This window comes from Rattus norvegicus, chromosome 9 (genome assembly GCF_021556685.1).
Source record: "Rattus norvegicus strain SHRSP/BbbUtx chromosome 9, alternate assembly SHRSP_T2T, whole genome shotgun sequence".
Lineage (NCBI taxonomy): Eukaryota > Metazoa > Chordata > Mammalia > Rodentia > Muridae > Rattus > Rattus norvegicus.
In genome coordinates this window covers 123129856-123157629 of record NC_141542.1, presented here as the reverse complement: position 1 = coordinate 123157629, position 27774 = coordinate 123129856, and the positions used below count along the sequence as shown (strand labels likewise).

The following is a 27774-nucleotide window of genomic DNA, read 5'->3' as shown; positions in this document are numbered from 1 at the left end:
ATGGGCCAAGCAATAACCAACTCAACTTGAGACCCAGCCCATGGCAAGCGCTGATCCCTGACACTACTAATGATACTCTGTTATGCTTGCAGACAGGAATTTAGCCTGGCTGTCCTCTGAGAGGCTCTACCAACCAACTGACTCAGACAGTTGCAGACACCCACAACCAAACAGTAGATGGAACTTAGGGACTCTTGTGGAAGGATAGGAGGAAGGATTGCAGCCCCTAAGAGGATAGGAACTCCACAGGAAGACAAACAGAATCAACTAACCTGAACTCTTGGGGCTCTCAGACACTGAACCACCAACAAAATCATACATGGGCTGGACCTAGGCCTCACTGCACATAAATAACAGATGTGCAGCTTGGTCTTCATGTGGGTTCCCAGCAACTGGAGCAGGGGCTATCCCAAAAGCTGTTGCCTGCATATGGGATGTATTCTTCTACCTGGGCTGTCTCGTGTGGCCTCAGTGGGAGAAGACATGCCTAGCCTCTCAGAGACTTGAAGTACCAGTGTGGGAGAGACACCCAGGAGGACTCCCACCTGCTCAGAGGAGAAGAAGAGGGAGATGGGGGAAGGATTGTAGGACAGGGTGACTGGGAGGGGGGCAGTGAACAGGATGTAAAGTGAAAGAATAAAAAATTAACTAATTAAAAAATAATATCCTCTTCACCTCTATCAAACTTAATTCACCAGACTCTTGGATGTGCAAGTGAATGTGTATGTTTTTCTATACATGTTAACATTTTTATTCAAACCTTTATTTAATGAGGATCTGCTTTATCTATAGCGTTCAGATCCACCTCCTCACTGTCCCTTAGATGGACTAGGCCCTCTTTCCTTGTCTCACCATTTATTTCATAGGAACAACAGTAAGTAAAATCATTTTGTTCCTTTGCTTAAAATTCCCCAGCTGGTTTCCATATCATTTACAAATAAAGATAAAAACCAAAAATAAAACGAACAGAATCAGTCCTTAGTGCTCTACAAAGTTTTACCTCATCCGGGCCCCCAATAACACTGCCATTGCCTATTCTGTATGTCATAGGCCGTGCTCAGCCCCAAACCCTGTGCCACCCTGGGCCAATCCGTGTGTTCCTCTTATACTTTGGACTTTATTCTCTAGTTCTGTATGAGTTGTTCCGGGCCCTCTGTTGTGGATTTGGTCTAATGTTTATTTGGTCTAATGTATTACGTTAATTGGGTCCCCCAAATTGCATGAGAATTGCATGTAAGATAGTGAGGGTCCCTGCCTTCAGTTGGGTTTGATTGGTAAATAAAGTTGACCGAGGTCAGTGGTTGGGCAGGGAGACAGAAGCGGGATTTTAGGATTCCCCAGCAAAGGGGCTGAGAGGCAAAGAGGAGGAGGAGCCATCATTCCCCAATTAAATGTTGTCCTTATAAGAGTTGCCTTGGTCTTGGTGTCTGTTCACAGCAGTAAAACCCTAACTAAGGCAGTATACTTTATTTCCTTTATGAATATTTTCTTTTCTTTCCTGAGCAATAAGGATCAAAGTCTGGGATGGATGGATGGATGGATGGATGGATGGATGGATGGATGGATGGATGGGAGGGTGGGTAGGTAGGTAAGTAGGTAGATAGGTAGGTAGGTAGGTAGATAGGTAGGTAGATGAATGATAGGACAGACAGATGATAGACAGTTGATGAGAGATAGACAGATGGATGGCAGATTAGACAGAGAGACATATAGACAGATGGACAGTCAGAGAAGGGGAACAATGCAAAGAAGAGAAGTATTTGTTCCCTGAGTGTCTTTTCTGAGGCACATGCTGGCAGCTGTGGCCTTGGCGTGGGGTGAGCAAAATCTTCTGTTATGAAACAGGTGGCAGCATTTTAATTTGGACTAATTGAGTGTCTTTTCCATGATTGCCTTATCTTTTCATCCTGAACATGAAAAAGACAAGAGGTGACACCTGAAAAGAAGCATGACGAGGTTATAAAAGGAAAATATGGCACCACTTTATGGTCATTTCCTTTCTGTCTCCTTCTGATTATCATGTCGTTGGTTCAGAGTCTTTGAAAGTGGGATTAACCGTGTCCTCTGAACTCTGGGATATCGTCCAGATGAGCTATTTAATTAACCTGCAATCTTTCATGGAATGACATAAATTGAAACTGAGCTGGCCAGTTCAAAGAGATTTTTGGTATCAAGAGTTTTGGCTCTGCAATTATTCTCAGTTGACAAGTTAACATCCCAGCTAGTGAAACCTGCAAATTAGTTATGCGAATTTTTATAACTTCCAAAAATAACTAGGGAAATATGGCCCAAAAAGAAAGTCTAAATTTTGACAAGCAATATTCAGAGTAATTCTGTCCCTCTTTTGGTGCCTCAAGGTCAGAGCTGTGTGACCTCACCCTGGGAGCACAGCAGACAGCTGTAGCACAAAGTAAAGCAAGCATCATGGAGGACCCACTTTATTGCCAGTAAAATGTTTTTTCTCAAATCACTATAGATGCAAATGAGGGGTACATTTGGAATTAAAATGAAACCACTTTGGAATAAGATCAAATATATAGACACCAGAATTCCGTTATTGCTTTAAGTGATGGCCTGGGTGCAGCATTCCGCTGAGGAGCCACCGTACTGTAGAAGCGATCTCCACCCTTCTCTCCTTCATCTGTATGAATTCTTGTTAATTCTTCCCGTGCATGAACATATTACTGCCTAATGAGGACATTACCATGTTTTCTTCTTTTTTACCCACAGGCTGTTAAAATCAACTGAGCTCTCAGTTATTGAGTTAAGAAAAAACACTCTAATTGGCAAGCACCCATCTCTGCAGGCAGCTTAAGAACCGACAGCCCAATAGCTACATTTTTTTAAGAGAAAGTTACCCAAAGAATCTAAAGGTGCTAATTATGCAGTCATATAATTTACATATATTTATGTCTCATTAACATACAAGTCTTCAGTCTTTGAAAAAAATTGATCTAGGGAACATGGGTGAGGGTAATAACTGGAATATTTGAGGATCCCCTGACCCCTGTGACCCAGCCAAGCATACCTTTTAAAAAAATGTTTAGTGTACTTTAGTTTGTTCTAATGGAATCTGTCTCAAATAAATGTGTTATTAGATACCTTGCACAGATTTGTGGAGTCATTCTTGAGTGGTAAGAATTGTCAGTCAAGGGATCTGCACTTTCTTGGGATGCAGCCATGGAGGTGGTCAGGGAAGTCTTTACAAAACACAAAGGCTCTCATAGCACTTAATACTCCTGAAATGTAGGTGTCCTCGTTCTAGGGAAACTCTGGGCCCGGTGTTCTTTCAAGGCACCCAGACTTGTTCCAATGAGGACTCAGGGCGGAATTGAAATGGACTGCCTACAGACAATATATGGCAAGTCATCTTATCATGCAGAGACACCAGGTAGTGATTGTAACTATAAACACATTTCAACATAGGCAACATATCCAGCATTTTTTTTAAATTAAGGAGCCCTTTGAAAACAAACCAGTTATATCAGAACCGAAGCCAAAGCTTCTAATCTTCCAAGAGGAGATGGTCCTGCCTGCTGTCTGAGTGATGCGGAAGAAGGACCACATTGGAAAGATCTGTTACTTATTTTATATGTCGAACGTTTTACCCACGGGTGCCTGCTCAGTGCCTGCAGAACTCCAGCAGAGGGCGTCGGATGCCCTGGAACGGGACTCGCAGCTGTTGGTGAGCCACCAGGTGTACTGGAAACGGAACTCTGGTCCTCTGCAAGAGCAGCAACTGCTCTTAGCCACCGAGGACCTCTCCAGCTCAGGCTGCACTTTAAAAAGTAGATTTTACATATCTACTGTGCAAAACCAACGCAAACTTCCCCGTTCTCTTGTGGGATAGGTGCGCTGCCATCTTTGTGGACAACGGGGAAGCCAGTCCAGCTTTTCAGAACCTACTCCGGGAGCCCTGGACTGTGGAGCCCTCTCCCTCCACAGCCTTTCACGCTCCGCCTTGAGCTGGATCTGCAGTGGTGTAAGGTCTGTGTGATGGCCGCCCTCAGTCGCGATCACAGTGCCAACTTTCAGTAGTGATGTCTCTTCTATTTCCTAATGAATTTTTTTTCTTTTTCTTTTTTTCGGAGCTGGGGACCAAACCCAGGGCCTTGCGCTTGCTAGGCAAGCGCTCTACCACTGAGCTAAATCCCCAACCCCTAATGAATTCTCTCAAGTTCAGGGTTTCTCCTGGCTTAGTACTAAGATATCCGAGTACAACGCCAGTCATCTGTAGCTCTGAACACCAGATTCTGTCTGCTTTCAGTTGGGTTATGGTAAACACTGGCATGCAGGAAAGAAATGGTGGTAAGGGTTTACATGTGAACTCTCATGAAACATTTGTGTTCAAATTGATACAACCTTGTTCCTCTATTGACCTCTATTGTTCCTCTATTGTATGTGTGTTTTCCAAAGCTGCTCATGGGATCTAACTAACGGGTAGAGTGAATTGACCTTAAACTTAAAAATACAAATACATGTGCCAGAGAGATGGCACGGTAGTTAAGGGCCCTTGATCCTCTTGTTGAGGATGAGTTCAGTCCCCAGAATCCACAGGAGGCCTCACAGGTGCCTGCTACTCCAGGTCCAAGGATCCGCGTGCATGTGTGTGTATACACACACACACACACACACACACACACACACACACGTGCTACATGCACAGACAAGCAGGTGCACACGCCTAAGAATCATGTAAAATTACAAATACAAATAAATCGCAAAGGAGCCTTGGCTCCAAGATGTCCAAAAAGGGAAGAAACAACAGTTGTGCCAAAAAGGGCACGGCCATGTGCGGCCAGTTTGCTGCTGCACAAACTGCGCCCGGTGCGTGCCCAAGGATAAGGCCATTGAGAAGTGCGTCACTCGGAACATTGTTGAAGCCGCTGCAGTCAGGGACATATCTGAAGCAAGTGTCTCTGACGCTATCGGGCTTCCCAAGCCCTATGTCAAGCTGCACTACTGTATGAGCTGTGCCATTCATAGCAAGGTCGTCAGGAATCGATTTCCTGAAGCTCCAGAAGGGCGGACACCCCCACCACGATTCAGACCTGCTGGTGCTGCACCACGACCTTCACCAAAGCTCACATAAAGAGGTGGGTTTGTGAAGGCGGAAGGAAAAGTAACTTGAAAAAATAAAATGGAAGTTACACTTTATGTGGCAAGTAAATAAATGAATCACGGAGTTAATCTAAGCACCTCCTAATAGGATTCCCTCGCTAACCCCTTCTGTAGAAGGAAGTGTGTGCCCTTCTCGTTCAGGAAACACAAACGGAGGAGGGGAACCCATGATCAGCATATACTGTAGGAAAAATATTTTCATTTTTAAAAGAAGAAAGCTATCCAAAATGCTAGATCATGCATGCAATCTTGGCTATGCAGGGGAAACATTTAGTGTTTGGACAACGGCTTGGGATTAAACAGGGTTCTGTCATTCTTTAAACCATGACCCAGCAAGGGACATGGTAGGCACGACTGTCATCCCTGGGTCTGGTAGGCAGGGTCAGGAGGGTAGGGAGTTCAAGGCCAGCTGTGGTTACACAGCAAGACTCTGTCTTAAAAGGAACGAAGAAAGAAAAGGAACATGCTATCTCCCAGAGACTATAATTCTAACGCATTAATTTCTTATACTTTTTAGGTATAGAAGATCAAAGCCAGGCCTTCACCATCCTAGGCAATCACTCGATACTGAGAACAATATTCTTCTAATGGTCCGTGGTTTGACCTTAACGATATTCCTGGAAATGTTACCTTTAGTGTCAGGGGAGAAAGCAAATTAGCTCCGTCCTCCCATCTGACCATGGAGCTGGAGTGGCTAACAGTGTCCGCAGTGGTTTGGCAGAACCTGACAGCTTTTCTACAGGATCACTTGGGGGACACGTTTTGCATGGGAAAATGGATAAATTATGAATATAAATTGGAAATTTTATACTGTGCAGAATTAACCCTACGAGTGGAAGCTACATTTCCATTTGAATGTGCACTCGTACTTTTTAAGAGATACAAAATTATCGAGTCGATATGAAAGGAACATAGAGCCCATCTTAGCTCATTTTCACCACTTAGGAGACACTGATGCACCAGGGGCCTTCTGGGTTCCAGAGAGCAGCGATCTAATCAACTGCAGCTTTTTCTGCAGCATTTTCTGGCATGTGTCCCAGGTCTCATTATAAATCCCTACACAGGAGACAGAAGACAGAGAGTAAAGGTGGATTCTGACTGTGTGAGCTTGGAGAACATTGTTTCAGAGCCTTCGAATGCAGTGCTGTCTTAACTCCTTCCGTGTGCCTCCATGACTCTCTGAGACACCTCCAAGCAGTTTCAAATGTGGTTGACATCACAGGACTTGGGTGATGTGTTAGGTCCAGGGACATGCTCATGTGACAGAGGGACTGCTTCATCAGAGCCAAGGCTTATAATCTATGTGACAGTGGGTGTGTGCTCCCACCGGGACAGGGTTTTCAACCAGTTCCCAAGAAGATAAGAAAAGTTGGTGACTGGTGGGAGGTGGGCTGTAGTTTCTCCCACCTCCTGTCTAGAGATGCAAGCCTCACTTAGATGCAAGCCTCACTTAGATGCAACTCCCAGGGCATAGGTGTGTAGCATAGGCTGATGAGGGAGACCCCATCCAGTCTGGGGTGCCCTCCTGGTTTTAGTATTCAGCTCGTTTCCATTCGTTGTCACCTGTACCTCTTAATGCACGTACCCTAAGGAACCAGCCATGATTGTGCGCATAGCCCTTTGGTGGAGGTCTACTGAGAAATTAATTTTCAGGAACCCTTGACTAATTTCTCATTATACCAGCTAAAGGATTTTTCTGGCCCGTTAACCACTCTCATCCATGTCACGCTCCTTTGCGAAGGATGCTCTAATGTAAAACAGATCAAGTGGCTGAAATGACAGAATCCTGCTTTCCCACAGTTTCAGAGGACAGAAGATCCAAGTGTTGTTGCTGGATGGTCTTCTGAGCCCTCCTCCCTGCTTTGTGTGTGCCCTCCCACTTTAACCCCTTTATGGCCTGCCTTCTGTATGCACACCTCTGCGGTCACCCTTGGGTCTGAACACCTTTCAACAATGACAGCACCTCTCCGGTATCTTTTTCTTGTTGTTGTAGCAAATTACCTTCCTAACAACGTAGTGACCACACACAGCCATTAGAGTTCCATGCTTCTGTGTATTACTTTATGCACCTGAGCAGTGGGTAAGGCTAGGCACCTGGTCCAGACAGAAAAAGAACAACCTGGACACTCCTTCCCTGGGGTGTGATTCCCTGGGGTCAGCTACTGTCCTTGCTGAGACAAAATTGCCTGCCCAGAACAACCAGAAGGAAGAATGGTTTGCTTGGGCTCACATATCCAGCATCCACTCTGGCGGGGAGGCATGGTTGTAGGTGTGTGAGGCCTCTGGTCGTGTGGCATAAGGAGACAGGAAACAATGGCCTCTGACTTTTGGTTCTCTTTTCTCCCTTACTCAGTCCTGGATCTCAGCAAGTCAAACCATGCTGTCCCCGTTTAGGGCTGTTCTACTCACCTCAGTTAACCCAATTCATAAAGTCCCTCATGGATGCTTCCAAAGATTGGTCTCTGAGAGGATTCCAGATGCTGTCAGGTTGACAGTGCGTACAAACCATCCCAGTGAGCTTCTGGACAGCTTCTCCTCAGTGCACAGTGGCTACCAAGTTTCAAAGCTTAGGTTCGAATCCTAGGTTGTAAGATTCTTGAGGGTTTTGTTTTGTTTTGTTTTGTTTTGTTTGAGATAGGCTCTCCATGTAGTCCTGGCTTTCCTTAAACTGACTAAGTAGAACAGGCTAGCATCAAACTCATAAAGATCTGCCTGCCTCTGCCTCTGCCTCTGCCTCTGCCTCTGCCTCTGCCTCTGCCTCTGCCTCTCTGCCTCTCTGCCTCTCGCCTCTCTGCCTCTCTGCCTCTCGCCTCTCTGCCTCTCTGCCTCTCTGCCTCTCTGCCTCTCTGCCTCTCTGCCTCTCTGCCTCTCTGCCTCTCTGCCTCTCTGCCTCTCTGCCTCTCTGCCTCTCTGCCTCTCTGCCTCTCTGCCTCTGCCTCTGCCTCTGCCTCTGCCTCTGCCTCTGCCTCTGCCTCTGCCTCTGCCTCTGCCTCTGCCCCTGGAGCACTGGGATTAAAGGTGTCTGCTTCTGTGCTGACTCCTTTTTCCCCCTGCTACAGAGATCTGACAGTAGCTGTCAAGAGTTTGTATTCAGAGACATTGGGAATCATCTACCTGATGTGGGCTTAATGCAGGCTCCTCTGTCTCCAGCCTCTGTCTCATGCCCACACCGTGCCTGAATACACTCCATTAGCTATCAATTTCATCTAATCTTCAAGGTTTTTTGATGTTTAAATGCCCTTTGTTGCTGACAGCTCTCTCTGTTAACATTGCTCAGTCTTTCAGCCGAAACCAGTCACAGCTAGTTCAGAGAAAGACGAGGGTTGGGGATGCCTTTTCCTGTAGCTCTGTCTCGCATGTTCTCATTTTAAAACTTTTAGCTTAAGAAAACTGTGCATGTGTGTCTGTGTACAAGGTGTATGTGTGTTATGGCTATGTGTGTATTATATATGTGTATATGTATTATATGTACGTGTACTATGTGTATGTGTTCTATGCAGGTACATGCATGTTATATCTATGATCTATGTGGATTATATCATGTGTACATGTTATATGTGTGTGTGCATTATGTGTGTTGCATGTGTGTTGTATACATGTGTGTTACATGTGTGCATGGCATGAGGAGATGTATGTGCAAGCACACATGGAGACCAAGGTTGACATCAAAATGTCTTCCTCAATATTATCTCCATGTTACTCTTTTGAGGCCACAACTGTAATGGGATTTAGAGGGAAAAGGAGAAAGGAGAAGAACAGAGGTCAAGGGAAGGAAGGTAGGAGTAAGTAAAAAGGAGAAGGAAAGAAAGAAGGAAGGAAGATGTTTTAATGGGGGTGAGCATTGTAGGAGCAGAGATATGGACTGCTCCCCCATCCTCCCATACAACGGAGGTTGTTGGTCTATGTAATTTCATCAGCTCAACTAGAGGTCATCATGGACTAAAACTTGCATGAGAGCTTAGAGATGTCAGCTATCAACCAACACAGTAATATTCTCGATTTACCTCAAGGACAGAAAGCTCAAGGTAGCTGTGGGGGATGCTGGAGGTTATCTCCTCTGATGTCTTTGGTCCTCATGAGCCTTGCTAAGTTATCCTCAGTGTAAGGCTCATGTCCTCTTATATCCAGCCTTTAGCATCCCAGGCTCCACCACTGCACACCGTTTAGGCCAAAATGGCGAGGACAGAAGGGGCAAAGAGAGAAGCATTTGAGATAAGGTCCTGGGCACCGCCTGAGTTTTGGGTTTAGCCTTTTGTTCTGTCTCCCAGGCATCACACCTCTGTCTTAGCATTCTCATGACGGTCTGCCTGCCTACCCCACCAGACTGTGATGCCCCTCGGAGAAGGCTGGGCTTTCTTTTGCTTTTAATTTTTGGAGGCTTTCAGAACGCTTAGCACACAGTAGGTCCTCTGAGCAGCCATTTCAAATGATTTTATTCAACTCATAGAATAAAGCCCAAACGTGTCCACAGGGTGTCTGGACTCCTTCAGAACATGACCGCAGTGTCACTTTTTAATCTTCCTTCCGACTGGCTGCCTCCACCGCTGATGCTGCATCCACGGAGAACAGCGCACTGCCACGGCTGTGGTTTTCTCCCGTTCTTACCACTCTGCCTGGTGAGTTCCTGCCCTTCCTAAGCCTCCTTTGAATGTCACCACTTCTCCGAGCTCTTCCAGAGCACTGGAGCCAGAACCTACTGAGAAAATAAAAGCCCCCCTCCAGCTCTTTGTTCTTCGGCGTGCGGCTTGAGAAAACAAACCGTGGCCAGTCACCAGTCACGTGCTCATCTCTCTCTCCTCTGTCAGCTCCTCCGGGAGAGAGCATGTCTAGGCTGCCAGATACTCAATAAATATTTGTGGGAGGTTAATACCCAGAACGTTGCTGCTTTGGGTGATGTTTGCATTTCTGTCTGCCCATCTCCGTGGGGCACGGAAGGTTACTTCTCCCCGGCAAGCTAATCAAAGGCAGGCCTGGTGCTAACTAGGTGGTCCATGCCTGGTGGAGTCACGGATCATTAAACTCTCTCCTTTGTGCTCTGCGAGATGTTTGATGGGGCAGGCTCTTGCAGGCCGCTCCTCTTGTTGCTCTCTGTCCCTTGACGCCCAACTTGAGCCAAGGGATCTGCAATGCACCTCCTTTCAAGGGGCTAGACCTTCATGTTTAACTCCGTGTTTCTAGTCCCCTGACTTGGTCCTGCTTACTCTCACACTTTCTTTTGTTCTTTTCACGGAAGAGGGCTGTGAGGATGTGATTAAAAAAAAAATAAAACTGTAGGCTATTATGGGCAATTCTTTTCATTTTACTGAATAAAACCTAACGCTGCCTTACAAAAATAAATAGTTTCTCAGTCTCTGGTTGAAATCACCACAAGGTTCCTTTGTCTCCGTGTGTAGAGACGATGTGTTTGGAGCCAACTTCGGTGAAGGGAGAAGAGAGAGACACAGTCAGTCTTTCCTAAGGGAGGGCTTGGGAACACCAAATGGAACTATTGTCTTGAGCTGGATGCCCACTTAGGGATTACAGGGCAGACCACAGGGCAAGCAAATAGAACAGTCATCAAGACCAGCATAGCTTGGTCCTGAGCTCCTGTTTCTCTTGGCCTTTATATGTCTCCCTCCCCCGGAACCTTAGTTCTCCCTCAAGCACTCTTTCTCAGTTCTCAGGCATCACATCTTCTCCACGGGGCTTAGTCCCGTGACACCGTGGGAGAAACAGGTAATCCTCGTCCTCAGTCCCACTGGCCTAATTACTTCCACACCAGTCTTCGATCAAATCACCAAAACTATGCCTGTGCGTCCGCACGGGCATGCGCATGCGCACATGGGGAAGCTGGCTTCCCAGAAGACACAGCACGAGTACGTGCTTTGTGACTCACGTTTTCATTTAAGCTTTCAAAAATCAATTTTTTTTTTGGAAATGTCAGAGGCTTCAGCGGGGAAAAAACACATTAATTTAAAATTACTTTGCCTCGAATGTTAAATTGGCTTGGTTATTGCAAAAATGAGAAACATATTATGTCCTCAGACCAACGTTCACATCACGAACCAAGTAGATGGAGTGCTTGCTTCTTAATCGATTTGAGTTGTACGTAACAGGACGAGGATCTAGAACCATCCGGGAGCGTTGCAGAACCCCGCAGTGTGTACAGCAACAGAAGTTTCTCTTGCTGAGTGATCAGGCAGTAGTAGCAAGAGGTAGGTTTCTAGCCTTTTGGCTATTCGGTAAGGCTATACAGTTTCATTTAAGTCCTTCTTTAATACAACCATAGAGGTACTGTTGTTCCTAGAGTATCAACGAAAAACCCAAGGTTCACGAACCTTGAGGTAACGTGCCCAGGATTGAACACTAGGAAGCGGATTTGAAATTTGGCCCCAGATGTGTCCAACTCGAAATCCACGGAGACTTTGCTATTTCACCGTGCAAAAGCAGCTGGTCTCTCATATATATCATCCATTAACCGGTGCCCAGCTCTTTAATCCGAAGCCGTCGCAAGCAGGTGGAGAGACTGGCTCGGTTTGGTTGCGCAGCTGTCTACTTAAGGAGGTACATGCGCTTTATCAAGGTTGCTTTGCTTTTGGATGGAGAGCCCGTGGTGGTGATTTTTTTTTTTTTTTTGGTTCTTTTTTTTCGGAGCTGGGGACCGAACCCAGGGCCTTGCGCTTCCTAGGCAAGCGCTCTACCACTGAGCTAAATCCCCAACCCCAATGGAGGTGATCTTAAAGAGGAATGTGTATAATCTACTTACTCCAGAGGCTGACACTAAAACCCCCTCTCCATGTCCAGAACTCTTACTGACATCTCCTGATGGGTTTCTCTGGGTCCTGCATCTCTGCTCTGCTCTTAGGACTTCTGGGGACGATTCCAGCACACTCTCTGCAAAAGCCCTTGGTTGTGGATTGCAAGGTAAGAGCTGCTGGCCCTCTAGGTCACTAGAGTTCTGTTTATAGTATTCCCTGTACTTTCCTCACACTAGCTCAGCAAGACGTATATACAGTTTATCTTTCTGAATGGAATGTAAATCACTTTAAGGACTAAGCCTTCAATGTTGAAACAGAATAAGCGCAAGATAGATAATTACCACATTCAGAATTGCCTTCAGTGTAGGGTAAAATATACTCTGTGGCTGGATCTCCAAACTGGCTCCTCTGAGCCATTCTGTGCACTCCAGAGTGGCTTACAACCTACCACTACCTCTGGTTGGCTCTCCGCCCAGGTCACTCTCCCTCCCTGATTCTGATCCACGATCCTTCTTCCCTGAAGCCACACTCAGTGGATCCACTCTCAGCACTCTGGCTTGGACTCAATCAAATCTGTCGTCTGTAAATCTGCAGATAACAGATTGGTTCTCTCTGTAACAGCACAGCTTGTGAAGCTCACACCACCCAGGTCCACCCCACGGACCACCTACCAGGACACACCAAGCAGGCACATTCTCCAGATACCTGAAGCACATTCAGCTCTCCAGACACTGACTCTGGGTGAGTTTTCAGAAAGGAGACCATGCGACGGGTAACGCCTGTGCCTCAGGAAGTCAAGCTACACTGAGCTCACAGGAACAGGAGAAAAGATGAGATGTCTGAGAGCTTCATCTGGAACACGGACTCAGAGTCCATTTCTAGTGCAGTCAGACACAGACAAAGACATTTCATCAAATGTACTCTGTGTACTGTGACACAGACAGAGAGACTCTGCTCCTGTGAAAGTTCTTCAGCAGTCATAAGCACCACTGGAATAGGAAATACACCATCGGCCTCTTGGCCAAAGTTTATCTTCCAGATTCAATTACGTGAGGTCAGCCAAGAACTAAAAATATAAAATGGAAATTTCCAGAAATAAACAATTCATAAGTCTCCCACTGTATACATTCTGAAGAGCACGGCGAAATCTTACACTGCCACTCTCGGGAATGAGTATCCTTTGTCCAGAGTGTCCCCTCTGCATCTGCCATCCACCCATCGCTGATGGCCATCTTGGCTGTATGACTGCTATCTGACTGTTGTATGCCATGGCGCCTGTGTTCAGGTGACTCTTATTTAATAAAACCCAGAGTCCGAGAGCAGCAACCCTGGCACTTTATTTTACTGCACTGATGAAGTCGTTGAGTCTTAGAGACTTAGTCTGAGAATGTCCGTTAACATTGTTGCTCTGCGACTGTGTGAAACTCTGTTTCTTAACTACTTTTATTGATTCCTTGTGTATTTCACACCACGCACCCCAATTCCGTCCATCTCCCCTCCCTCCATATCTGCCCTTCCCCCTTACAACCTCCCCACTGCAAAAGAAAATAAGAATTAAGCAAGACAATAACAAAAACTCTCGTCGTGGAAGCTGCAGTGTGTACCTACACTGCACCCTTTTGTCTACACATCTTCGTTTGCAAATGTTCGACACAACGAGTCATCGGTCTAATCTGAGGCATCTTGCTTCTGTTACATTGTCAACAGTGGATCCTTACCCAGACTCCACTTGGATCTCCTGTTGTTGCCTGTGTCATGGAGACGTCATGCAGCTTCGGATCTGCAGGACCAGTCCCTCAAGCACCCCATCAGTTCCTAATGGTGGATGCTGAGGTGGGCCAACTCAAAGCACTCGATCTGAGCCTGGGTAGTAGGTTGAGTTGGTCAACCCACCAGCCCTCATGCGCCCATACCACTATGGCTATCTCCAGTACTGCGTCAGCTAGCTCAACCAATGCCACAGCTGGCAAGGGGCGGGGCCAAATCTTCTGCTCGCCCTCCAGGCAGGCTCACCAATGCCTGCCTGCCTCAGATAGCTGGGAGGGGCGCACCTCAACCTTGTCCACACCACCACACACTCCTGCACTCTCTTAAGTGCCAGCTCACCCACGCTCCGCCTGTCCCTCCACTCCTTGCATGCACACGCACACACACACACTTCTATGGTCAGCTTTTCTGTACCACTCAGGCAAGGTACAGGGCTTGCTCTCTGGAATGCTGCAACCAGTGAGAGGCAGGCCCTTCTCCACACAGCCCTGGACATCAACATTGTCTCAGGTGGCAGCCCAGACCAGGGAAGCCCGCATGGCCGTTGGTGATAATATGAGTCACAGACATCCATCTATAGACTCCTGCTGCTATATGGACACAGGCTCAGACGTGGCCCTCAGCGGCAGCACAGGATGGGCTTCACCATTGCCTCGGGTGGCAGGTCAGGCTACTCACATCAGTCTCTTTCTCTCCACCCTCCAATCTTCAGTTCTGCCTCTTTTCATCGTGCTCAAACCATTCCTCTTGTCCCTCTCCCGCCTCTCCACTGTATTTTTGCACATCATAGTGGCTCCCGTGTTAAATTCCTAAATCGTACTTTATCACAGATGCATATAGTATAGGAAACATATATAATGGCTCATAAAATCTACACCTGGGAGAATCTACAATAAATCTTGCTTGAAATGTGGAATATGTCTGCTGTGGATAAAAAGCCCCAGGCCTCTTTTTTTTAAAATGGTTCTCCACATGATTGAGAATGCAGACCAGACTGCAGTAGACCCTTCTAGCTCTGGAATCTTAAGAGACCTTCTAGTGCCGCTCCTTCAGTGTTGGGGTTATCACCTCCTGAGTACCCACAGATCCAGTTGTGTAAAGAGGTAGCACAGCCTCCTTGAGGTGATATGGCCATAGCAAAGCTACAGCCATCCTTTCACCTCACTGAGCCTGCATCCAGACCTCGCTTCACCTCACTGAGCCTACATCCAGACCTTGCTTATACCTGTTCCCATGACTGCCTGGAATCTCCTGTCTTTGGAGATTTTCACTGAAACAGTGAGATGTTCCTGCTACTTCTCTGCAGCAGTTCTTGGGGGTCCCCAGCTTCTAAAACTCTAGGGTGCTCTTTATTGACTACCATTTGGACACAGTGATCTCTGTAGGCAACAGGAATGGGAGGACCATGCTACTTGGTCACTGCTGCTGAGAAGAGACACCATGACCAAGGCAACTTTTTTAAAAGGAAGAATTTAGTTGGGACTGGCATACAGTTTCGGAGGTTTAGTCCATCGTCATGACAGTGGGAAGCCCAGAGGCGAGTAGGCAGACATGATGCCCGAAGAGTAACTGAGAGTTCTACATCTGAATTCCAGATCTGCAGGCAGCTAGGAGAGTAAGAGTCACTGAGCCTAGTTTAGGCTTCTGAAACCTCAAAGTCCACCCCATTAGTGACATACGCCCTCCAATAAGGCCATACCTCTACCCCAACAAAGTGACACCTCCTAATCCTTCTATCTAGTGTCACTTACTGAAGACTTGAGCATTCAAATATATGAGTCGATTGGGGCATTCTTCTTCAAACCGGCACACAAGCTGAGGCAGGAGCTTGACTGCATCCATACAGGTAGTATGAGAGCCCCCAGCTACTCTAGCACCAGACTCTTCCTTGCCTAGATCCCTGGAGGAGCTGGCTCCAGGAAGTTCCCCAGAATACTGTATTTACATTCCAGACACACAGAGCAACTGGACCCTCTTGGCTTAGTTTTCCTCATGCAAATGTTGTTGGGGAGACTTGTCCATAACGTGAGTGATCTCCTTCTCCCCATTGATGCAAAGTCTGTAGAGCTCACTTTGGCTGATTCCCTTCGGACAGAATCGCCAGCTGTGGCTCAGAGAGAAGCCAGACTGTTGAGCAATGAACACTGGGATTCGTTCTCTGCCTTCCACTTCCATCATTCCTCATCCTTGAGTGCACTGTGGGTTAGAACACTGGCACCGAGCTCAGCCCTGGCTTCCAAGGTCTGCAGAACTTTCACTATGAGATCTGCCCAGCACAGAATCTTCCTGCCTCACATGACTCAATCCTGACGGTAGGAGAGCAATGTTTTCTGGCACTTCTCAACAATCTTCACTGCCAAACTACACTGCCCCATTCTTATACACACTGGTTTAGGGGCAAAATATAAAAATCAGACCTAAGACTGTAACTAACTCAGTTTGTTTAAAAACTGTTCTTTGTATTAAAATGTATACTGTCAACCATACATATGTATGTGACACCACCTGTAGAGACAGTTCGATGAAATAAAACTGGGTTTGTTAGGTTGTGTCCAGAAGGTCTCTAAAACATGCAACCACTGTTTCCTGGAATTCTTGCAGAAGCAGTTATATTCATCAGCATAAATAATCAGAAGAGAAAATGAGACCAGAGCTTTAGGCGTATGGGAAGCAAGAGAGCTGTTGCAGGGACACAGGGAAACCTCAACAGGCGCAAAGGAGCGAGCGCTTCTGAAACAGGAAACAGTGTCACAGCATAGTCGGAAACAGGAAGTAGCTCATTTTCAGGTAGCCCCGCCCTGGGACTCCAAGAGATAGTAAGACTCAAGAATACATTGGGGCCAGTTCTGAGGTAGACTCTAATCAGAGAACACACAGAGAGGGCGTCCTTGGATAGTAGACAGCTTCCATGGATGTTTTACTGATAGCAATTTAGTGAGAAGAAGTGCAATTAAATTGGAGACCTGCATGGATTTGCGAAAAAAACTTGTAGAGTCTTAGAGGAAATGTAAGGATGGCTGACAAAATGACTGTATTTCAAGTTTAAACACGAGGACATGGCAGTGTGAGGGGATGAGGTCCTGGAAGGTCCACGGGATGTGCTAACCGGAAGGGTGTGGCAAAGCCACGCTACCGAGAGCAGTCTGAACGCGCATAACCTCCTTTGTTAAACATGACTTAGTGTTTCAGCAAGACACAAAACTCACACCACAAGACATTTCCAGTTTCTGTTTGGAAGCCGGTACATATTTGAACTTATATGTACTTGACTCAGTGAGGTTATCTGAGTCGTTCTCACTTCTCCATCAGCTATGTGGTCCTTTATAACGAATTCATATAAAAGGACTTTCATGATTACAACCACAAGCCATGACTTAACTTGTTCTTTCTAGTCTAAGTCCAGGGCAGGTCTGAGGGTAGGAGATCCTTTGCCTCAACTGTCTCAGTGTTGTTGAACAGAGACAGGCCTAAAAGGACTAAGCGTGTAATTTTCCTACTGAGTGGGGCTATGGAGCAGGCTCTGTAGGTAGTGTCCTTGCACACTTGTGTAGGACACCCTGAGTTCAAACTCCAAGCACCACATAAAGCCAGGCACGGCAGCATATGACAATATTTCCAGTGTTCCTTTACCACTATGAGCAGCAGAGTCAGGACAATCCCTGGAAGCTCAAGGCCAGCTAGCCTGGCATGCAGAATAACAAACAAGAAACTCTGTTTCAAGGGATTGGGAGGCAGGGTCCAAGGCCTAATATTGTCCTTTGATAGCAATATGAGCCATGTACCAAACTCCATTCCTCAGACACACACATCTCACACAGAGAGAGAAAAAGGCACCAGGACAAGACTAATTATGAAAATTGGTAGTCAGTGAGGGAAGGAGAAGACGGTACTTGGTTCAGAACAATAGTCCAGTGATGGATTTAGAACCAGAATGTTCTCAACCTTCCTAAGGCTGCCAACCCTTTGATAATTCCTTAGGTTGTACCAACTTCCAGCCATGACATTAATTTGATTACTACTTCACAAGTGTAGTTTTGCTATTGCTTTGCATCATAATGTATTTCTGATTTCCTGATGATCTTAGGCAACACCATGAAAGGGTCATTCAACTGCCAAAGGGGTCGAGACAAGTTGAGAATCAAGAACTGCTGATCCAGATGATCAATAGATTGCTCACATGGGATGCTTTACAGAAGGAAGCAAGCAAGCGGTGTGGGCGTGAATCCATCGAGCATATTCTTTGCAAACAAGCCATCACGGAGGTGCTCCAGCCAGCTGTAGTTTCTCATGGTTTAATTTTGCAGCCTCCATGCAAGGCTGTCCTGAATCTTACTCTGCTTTACTCTCCTGCCTCAGCTCAAACCACCTTAGCTCAGGTCTCTATTTTTCAAATATACCTTTATGGTTTCGTTCAGCCTAATTATATCTGCAAACTCCATAGCAGAAAGGTTTCAACCCTCTTAATATTTTGTGATGGGGACCAAGAAATTTAACGGGCCCGTCTCCTTCCACGGTTGAGTCTCATCGCTTGCACTGTTTTAGTGGAAAGGCAATATAAGGTAGCTGTTTAAGAGTGTGGCCTCGGAAATCAGATGTGGTTTTAAAAAAAAAAAAGCAGCCATACTTCTGCTTTCTACCCGGTGACCCCAAACTTGTAATTTCTTACTAAACCTTGATACCTCTATTTCCTCATTGTGGCTACTGTCTTTTCTGAACAAGAGTTCAGATTCCTCATCTCTGCAAAAGTGTTGACAATATAGAGGAGCTAAAAAACACTCTGGGGAACACTGTGAAGGGCTCAACACCTAGTTCACAAGGAGGGTTCAATAAACGGATGTCCAGTTTTCTGTCGCTTATGCTTAAGAACACAGGATAGAGCAGCTGGAACTCTGAGAAATCTGGAAAGACTTTCAACACGCCCTTGAGCCCTTTAACTAAAGGTTTGTGCTGCCTCTTCCCTACCTGCCATGTTTCCTGATAGTGATGCCTCTTTTCCATCCACTGTGCTTCCTGGTCTGTGCTGTCAGACTCAGTACAGTCGCCATGGAGCCATCGCCATGGAGCCATCGCATGGAGCCATCGGCAAGCTGTTAGTCTCTAGGGAGATTTGGTTTTTGTTTTTTGGTTTTTGTTGTTGTTGTCATTGCTGCTGCTGCTGCTGCTGCTATAGCTGTTTTCCAAATAAAATATATGGTAACTGTTTAGATTACAGGACTTTGTGTCATTCCCGGTGAGTTGCTACTCGGGTCTCTACTAGCGCTTTCTAACAAGCAACATAACCTGTACTTCGCTGAGCCTTGTAATTACAGCAAGAAGCTTCCTCCAATTACATAAAAGTGGGAGATGCTGCATTCTGATGAACAGCTCTTTATAGGGCTCATGCTTCTTGGGATACTGTGGAAGTGCCGTGAATACTAGCAGGTTCATCTTGGGAAAAGCTAGTGGTAACACATACATCTGGTATTCCTTCACCTAACCACGATGATCACCAAGTTGCCGTTACATATATCACATTCCTTGGGAAAGTTTGCTCACGTGCTCGTTTTGGGTTTTGACAAGACCCTACTTAAGGAAACTGTAGCGTTTTCCTGTGATGCCCACTTGATTCTCCAGATTCAAATGTATTAGAATTTGAGCCAAGATTCAGTGTCTCGAAGGACAAATGTGGCTTGCCATGTCTCCTTAGGTCACAGTGCTACAAAGTCAGGACCAAATTTGATTTCAGGTAGCGATCTTTGTCCATCCATTACACTAATCTTACACAAAAAGCTTTCTTTGGCTTTGGTTATTACTCCTTTATTAAGCTTTTGTTGCGTGTCTTTTTTTCTTTCTCATTGTTCGATTTCATTCAAAGGAGCGTGTTATGTGACATTACCTGAGGAGATGTGAACAAGCCTCTAGTCATGCCAGACATCGAGGCTCCCAGCAGACCAAGGGGAAGATTCCATCCGAGTCGGTGAGTGTTCCAGGCAGCCTAAGGTTACTGTACACTAAAGAGTTCCACCCACAGCAGAAATGACTCATGGAAAACCTTAGCACCTCAGCATCCTTCGTGTAGCTAATTCTACAGTAAGGAAGAGTTTTCCAGCCCTAGGGAGGGGGAGGGGCCTCGGGAGCTTTTAGAGCGCTGTGAGCCTGGAGCCGCCCTGCATCCTCTGGGAAGGAGTGTTTCTATGCCCGAACCCAGGTCTTCTGGAAGTGACCCTAACTAGGCTGGTAGAAGGCGGCACTGATCATCGCCAGCCCAGAAGAAACAGCTGCGCGGCAAAGCCTAGAGCGCATTTTAAAGTGAGCGGCTTCTAGTGTGAGAGGCAAAGTTATGTTTTAAGTTTTAATTACTGTGTCTAAGTGATCCATGAATCAAAATATGCCGGACCTGTAAGCCCTTGCCCAAGGACAGATACCCCTAAAATGCTGGAGACTGTTTATGGGAAATAACAAGCCACACGCTTTCATTCCTCTAAACAAGTCTGTCTGGCGCAACTGCACCGGCCATGCTTGATCACATGTGGGTGGGAGGTACTTAGGCAGGAAATATGTTATAGGTTTGCTTACCCCTGATTGGTCCTGACAGGAAATGTGGTGAACTGTGGGGTTTGCCACATTTTTTAAGCCTCTGGAAACCATGACTCAGGACTTTTTCTGGAAACTCAGAGAGGGACCTGGCCAGAGAGTTCATCAGTGAGGTCAGGATTTAATTAAAGCTTGCTTCAGATTTGGCTTTAATTGTGGTAATGGTCTTACTCTTGAGAGGTGGGATGAAAGCAAGAACTTGAAATGGAAGGCTTCCCTTTAACCCCTGACACTGAGCTACGGGCATAGCCAGACACCACCCACAAGGCACTCAGCCACTCTGTGGCCCCAAACTCTGTCTCAGTTGGAGTCATTTAGGAACCAACTTTCTTATCTGGGGCCAGTACCCAGAAAATATGAATGCTAAATAGTGTATATTGAATTGCTAGATGGCAAATGGCATCGTAACAAGTAGGGGGAAAAAATCTAAATCTAAAATGAGCTAGTTATTACGCCATTTCGTTCATTGCTTCTAATTATCTCAAGAAATGACGGAACCCTTGAGAAGATACTGTAAATCTTTATAGGAAAAGAGAAAAGGGGTGCGTTTAGAGTTATCACTGGTTGAAGGTTGATAATGCAAATGCAAATGCAGACTTTAAATTCCTGTCACCTCCACAGCATTAAACCATGAAAGCAACCAAGAGTTTTTGAATTGTGCATCCTACTGGGTCTTGGGCACTACCCTGAAGCAGAACTCATTCTCAGGATCACAGCCTCCCTACCTCCTTCTTCGGGTTCCTGTTACAGAGAAACCCAGAGGCACAGTGACAGTCCCCACACAGAAGGCTTTCTCGGTAATGTGTTCCTCTCCACTTGGGCATGGAAAACACAGCTGCATGGAGCCATTTTGTATAAAAGATTTCCTAAATACTTTGCAGCGTCCTCTCTCTAATTCAGCAGGGAGCTGGAACTGGAGACAGCAGGGGTTGCCTGGCCGTTGAGTACTAAGGTCCCCAGTTTCAATTCCTTTCTCTTTTAGTGGTGTCGATGTGCCTGCCTATTAGCAATTATTTCAACTGTCGGGAACTTGTTGCCCTCTGTGTTAATCTGGGGTAGGCATCCCTGGAATAATGCACCACTGAGTCCCTAGGTCAAAGCGTGGAGGTGTGCTGACAGGGTGGGCTGGAACTCCTTCTTGGACCCTGGTGTCTTTTACCCATTTCAGTCCTCGGAGGTTGAATGTCTGAGTCAGACCTGAGGGAGGGTGCCTTCTATTCCCCCCGAGTTCTTGGTTATGTCCCCTGGGACACATGGTGACTTGGGGATGTGTTTAACTAGGTGAAGCAACAGTCCCAAGAGAAGACCGTAGTGGAAGAAAAGGAACGACTACCCTAGGATTTACCAGGGAGCCCAGCCCTCCTTGCCCGCTTGCAGAAAGGAAGGAGTTCCCAAACATCCTGTCGAACATCACCAGAAGCATCGAGACCCCAGTGCTGTCATTTCTACCTCTTCAAGATACAGAAATCCAATATTTTGGGTGAAATGTCTTCATTTGAAAATGCTGGCCACTAACTAAAGTATCTTTGGCCCTTCAAAGAAAGATTTACACAATATAGTCAAAGGTCTGATTCAGTCAGTAGACTGCCATTTTGCAAACTTTATTTTCTTTTTCTTGTCCTGAGAACCTAGAAACTTAAAAATACAAGAGTCTTTAAGAATCTTAAAAACACAAGAGCAGTGAGCACAGGTGCCCCAGGGGAAGGTGCCTCCTGCTTCCTCAAATGCCCTGTGTTTGGGGTTCAAGGGTGTTCGTTTCTTCCAAGAGGAACTAAACTCAGAATTGATGTGTTACACACTTGGCTATTACTTTGCAAATGCTAAAATTTCCAGGTGGATGGATTCTTTCCCTCCACCAATGGGCAAAGCCAAAAGAGTCATTACTTAGAACCTTCAGGATTCTTCAGGAGGAAGTGATGCCTGTAAGGACTAGGAGTCCTGGAATGCCAGCACTTGGGAGAGTAGGGCATGAGGATTGGCCAGATCTGAGGCCAGCCTAGGATACAGAATGAGTTCCAAGCTAGCCCAAATCACAGAGTAAAACTTACCACAAAACAACATAAAGGCAATAAGACTAGCCCTATTCTACGGTAAGCAACATCTTACAATTAACAACAACAACAATAGTAAAACACATGTGGTCTCTACCAACAAGGCCTAAGGCCTGCTATTTACTATGTAAGCTTAAGAGAGATAACCTAGCCCCTTGTGTGTGTGTGTGTGTGTGTGTGTGTGTGTGTGTGTGTGTGTCTGTCTGTCTGTCTGTCTGTCTGCCTGCCTGCCTGCCTGCCTGAGAGTGTGTGTCTATATGTGTGTGAGTATGTATGAATCAATGGAGGTTGTCTATTTTGAATCTAAAGCTCCCAGCAAGTATCTTTGGAAAACACACGATTTATAATGCTATGCTCTGAAATATTCCTTTTCCTCTACTGGGGGTTGAACATAGGGCCTCATGCACGTTAAGCAAGTGCTTTACCAGTGAGCCGTTTCTCCAACATCTCAAAGACCATTTAAAGGATGGGAATAATTGGCAAGAAGAGGATGAAGCGGGGGAAAAAAGAATCCGGTTTTAAAAACAGAATAAAAATATCACCTCAGGAAACATAGAGCACAAAATGTCAAACAGGGCTGTGGCGGGAGGGCAGACATGCTTGCTGAGAGCTTCGACAGTCACTTGAGGAGTCTCTGGTAGAGAGAGCTCACACTCACTAAGCAGCAAGAACAGATACCAGCCACGTTTTATTTAACTATTATTTAATGTGTGCAGGGGGCAATGCTTGAAGGACAGGGCGACTTTAAAAGTCCTTGCCATTGGCTAGGTCTCTTGGGTTTTTTGTTTGTTTGTTTGTTTTTGTTTTTGTTTTTTTGCCAACTTCACACAGGATTCAGTCATTTGGGAAGAGGAAACCTCAGATGAGAAAATGCACTCACCAGATTGGACTGTGGGCAAGCCTGTTGGACATATTGATTAATGATCGATGCACAAGGACCATGGCTTTCTATGCAAGGTGCCACCCCTCAGCTGGTTGTATAAGAAAGCTGGCTGAGCGAACCATGAGGAGCAACCCAAAGAACAGCACCCTCCATGACCGTTGTATCACCTCCCACCTCCAGGTTCTCGTCTTGAGTTCCTGCCCTGACTCCCTTCCGGTGGCCATGGTGTCTCATCACAGCAGTGCGAACACTAAGGCAGCTACATCCAGACTCGACTCGTGGAGGTCTCAACTTGCCAGTCAGCTCGTCTCTTCTTGCCCTGGAGGCTGCATCTGCTGCTTTCCAGACTCATTCACTATACACACATTCCATCACAGCTCTGGCATAATCTGCGTGCGTTGGCTAAGAGTATCTGTGGTTTGTCCATATTTTACTTCCTTCTATGTGGTTTATCACAGGCAGAGGTTTTGGCATCGTGTGTGTCTGAGAGACTTCATTCTGTGAGCTCCCTCCCACTCTACAGCTCTGGCTAGAGAGACTTTTTCTTTTGTAGGGGTTTGGTCCCACTGCACAGCAGTACAGTGACGAGTTTTTTTTTCCAGGGGACGGCCTCAGACCTTCAGAGGCTTTCTTCCTAATTTCCTAAGATATTACTTCAATCTAAACAAGACTTCCTTTCTTTCTGCCTTCCTCCCTCTCCACTTTCTTTCTTTCAGACAAGGTCTCACTGTGTAGATGGCTGTCCTGGAACTTAATATGTAAAACAAATCTGCATGCCTCTGTCTAGGATTAAAAGAACACAGCATCATGCCCACTTCTTCAAGTTGACTTTGAAACTTAGCATAGATCTACACCCTGACGATGTGAATCAACAATAGTAAAATGGAGCCACTAATTATGGTTCAGTTAATCTAATTTTAATTTTCATTAGCTTGTAGTAATTATACATTTCAGTGTGTTTTTAATGCAGGCATGTAGTAGGTATGCAGTCTTTAAATCCAATCTCCCTTTGTCCACTCACACTATACCCCAACTTAGTAATTATGCTCTACGTTTTATTGACTTTGTTTCTTCCTTCCTTCCTTCCTTTTCTTTCTTCCTTCCTTTCTTTATTCTTTTCTTTCTTTCTTCCTGTCTTTCTTTCCTTCCTTCCTTTCTTCCTATCTTTCTTCCTTCCTTCCCTTTTCTTTCTTCCTTCCTTTCTTTTTTATCTTTCATGTATGAAGAACATGTGACTGTTCCCTCTCTGAGCTTGACTTATTTCATGAAGCACCATGTTCTCCAGCTCCACCTCTTTTGTTGGAAATAGCATTTTTCTTCTCCCTTACAATTGAATACATTCCACCATATACACATAATATCACAATTTCTTTATCCATTCATCTGTTGTTGGGCACCTGGATGATGCCAGAGGATCGCTATGCTAATGCTGGCACCTTTTATTTTAATTTGCTGATCTTCTCTTTGTATAGATATCCAAAGTGGGATAGCAGGATCATATGGTAGCCGTGCTTTTAGCTTCAGAAGGTTCCTGCATCTACATCATGGCTGTATTGACTGTGTAAGTGTCATTTCTGAGAGCACTTGTGGGTCCATAGCAAAACTATGAAGAGCTGCTTGAGAGGCAGGGGCATCTGCATGAACATCCATGAACCTGCCTCACCTCCACATGTGCACAGCTGCTCCCATGAGCAACTTTCTCTGAAGGTGGTGCGTGAGGCACCATCTGTGAACCCCATGGTCATGCCATGACTACCACAGTCCATGGCTTACATATGGTTCACTCTTTGTGTTCTGGACCCCTAAGGCTGAAGCAACATAAACCTTATCATGGACATGTATCACTTTATAATTGCCTCCACGGCATTTTTAGGACTGAAATTCTTACATGCCTCCTCAGCTAGGTAACCACACCTCTTTGACTTCCTCGCAGATTTCCTGCATCTTATGGTGAAGAGGGCGGAATTAAGTAGAGTTATTGTTTAACGTGTTTAAAGTCCAGTGCCATAAACAAACAAATAAATATTTATTTTTATAAATATTTGATAAAGGTTGGATTTTTCCCCTAAAAATAAGCATTTAACCTATCTCCTGATTTGTGGGTTAAGAGCTGACTTCTATCACTGAATAATATTCCATTTTCTGGATAAACTCATTTCCACACTGAAAAATAAATAAGCAGGGATTGCCAGGAACTTGTTATGTTTGAAGCTGATTCCTATGCACGAACATTTTTTCTTTTTAAGCTGAAAATAATTTTAACTATAATATATTCTGATTGATTTCCGTTCCCTATCTCTCTCCTCCCAGATGTCCTTCATCTCCCCACTCATCAAACTCAATGTCTTTCTCTCTCTCTCTTTAGAAGAGAAACATGTAAATTTAAAAAAAAAATCTAGAAAGAAAGAGAAGAGGAGAAATACCAGAAGCACAGACACAAAAACAAACTCATGAAAACACAAAATTGGAAACCATAACATACAACAAAGACCAGTAAGATTTTAAAACAACCAAGATTACATAAGACAAAAGTCTTACATACATACCCTTGAGCTCGTTTTGTGTTAGCCATCTGCTGCTGGCTGCAGAGCTGACACTTAAAGGTAGTTGATACACTGAGTGAGACTCCAATGGAGAAAGCTACATTTTCCTTTCTAGCTAAAATCTGTGCAGGCCCTGAGCACGCTGCCACGGTCTAGGAGTTCTTAGGTGCATCAGTCCTGGTGTGTTGTGTCTAGAAGATCCTATGTCCTTGGTGTCATCCATCATCTCTGGCTCTTATAACCTCACCATCACTTCCACATCACCCTCTGAGCCCCGAGGGAGGAATTTGATAAAGATATCTGAAATCCCAGTTTACGACCAAGTGTTCCAACTGCTCTCACTCTCGGAACATTACCCAGTTGTGGGTCCTGTATTTGTTCCCATCTAATGCAAAAGAAAGCTTCTCCAATGATGGCCGAGCGAGGCAGTGATTGACAGCTATAGTTGATGTTCTCAAGTCTCATCTTATTGCTAAGTTCGTTTAGGGGAATAATAGTATTCTGTTTCCCCCTAGGCACGTGACCTATCTGGTCTCAGATTACTCTTGACCCCTGGAGCAGGCAGACATGGCTTCTATCTTGTGGAGTGGTTGGTTGCTCTATTGTTTGTGCCACTACTGCACCCTCATAGTATGCAGGCAGGCAACTGTTGTGTGCAGAAAGGTTTACAGCTGGGTTGGTGTTCAGCTGTCTCTCCCAGTAGTATACAGAGTGCCAGTTCCATGAACCCCAGTCAGCACAGGTGAAAGCTCTAGTGAGAAGGCTCTAGTGAGAAAGCTCTAGTGAGAAGGCTCTAGTGAGAAAGCTCTAGTGAGAAGGCTCTAGTGAGAAGGCTCTAGTGAGAAGGCTCTAGTGAGAAGGCTCTAGTGAGAAGGCTCTAGTGAGAAAGCTCTAGTGAGGCACTCGCTAGAGGTTTTCAATGAGTAGGTGTTATGTTCAGCAATGGAGCCCTACCATCAGTTTATGGAGAGCAGTCCTAGCCTTCACAAATGCCTCAGCTGTTTGGGGGTTTCCATGGGCCCCCTTTGGCCAACCACTCAATAACATGTAATCCATTTCTGGCACTGGAAGTTTCACTTGGTGGCAAAAGATGTCTAGTTGTAGCTTTGTCTATCATATTATGTGGTGACTACATTTCTTTCATTTCATGGATGTGAGCTCTTTCCTATATGTAGGTGTTTTAGGAAGCTTCTATTTTCATAGTTTTCCACATGACTCATCAAATGCCCTTTAAGTTAATTGTCGGCCTCCATATTCCCTCATGGTAATATCTCCTCTCAACCACTCTTCATATAAGCTTCCTTCTCCATTACAAAATATATTTCCCCTTCCTTAGGACATCCTTCCTCCCTCCTAGTCACTTTCTTTATACCCAAACACTGTGTTGTATAGATTGTAGCATGGTTATACAAGACTTAAACTAACATCCATATATAAGATATATATACCCTGTTTGCTTTTGTGGGGTCTGGGTTACCTCACTCACTGTGATTTTTTCCTAGATCCACCCATTTCCCGTGAATTTCATGATTTCATTTAAAAGGTGAATAATATTCCATTGTCCATATGTACTCTATTTTTATTATCCATCCATCTGTTGATAGATATCTGGTCTAGTTCCAATATTTAGGTATCAAGAATAGAACAGTTAATTAAGTGTCTGTGTAGTAGGATGCGGAGTGCTTTGGGTAGGTGTCCAACAGTAGTATAGCTGGATCTTGAGGTAGATCTACTCTCACCTTCCTGAGGAGCTGCCACCCTGATTTCCACAGCGACTGTATAATTTGCACTCCCACCAGCAATGAATGACTATCCCCCTTCCTCCCTATTCTCACTGCATGAGCTGTCATTTGTTTTATTGGCCTTGACCATTCTGACTGGTCTAGGATGAAATCTCAAAGTAGTTCAGATTTGCGTTACTTTTTGGCTAAGGATGCTGAACACTCTGTGGAACTGAAAGTGGTCTTTTCAATTTCTGTGGAAAGTCAGTTTTGGAATTTTGATGGGAAATACATTGAATCTGTAGGTTGCTTTTGGTAAGGTGGCCATTTTTACTATGTTAATCCTACCAATCTGTAAGACAGGAGATCTTTCCATCT

General features: G+C 45.3%; 1 pseudogene; it reads left to right on the top strand.

The window, feature by feature from the left end:
* Nucleotides 1-4742: 4742 nt before the first annotated feature.
* On the top strand, nucleotides 4743-5092 carry Rps26-ps4 (ribosomal protein S26, pseudogene 4; annotated as a pseudogene).
* The last annotated feature ends 22682 nt before the right edge of the window (nucleotides 5093-27774 follow it).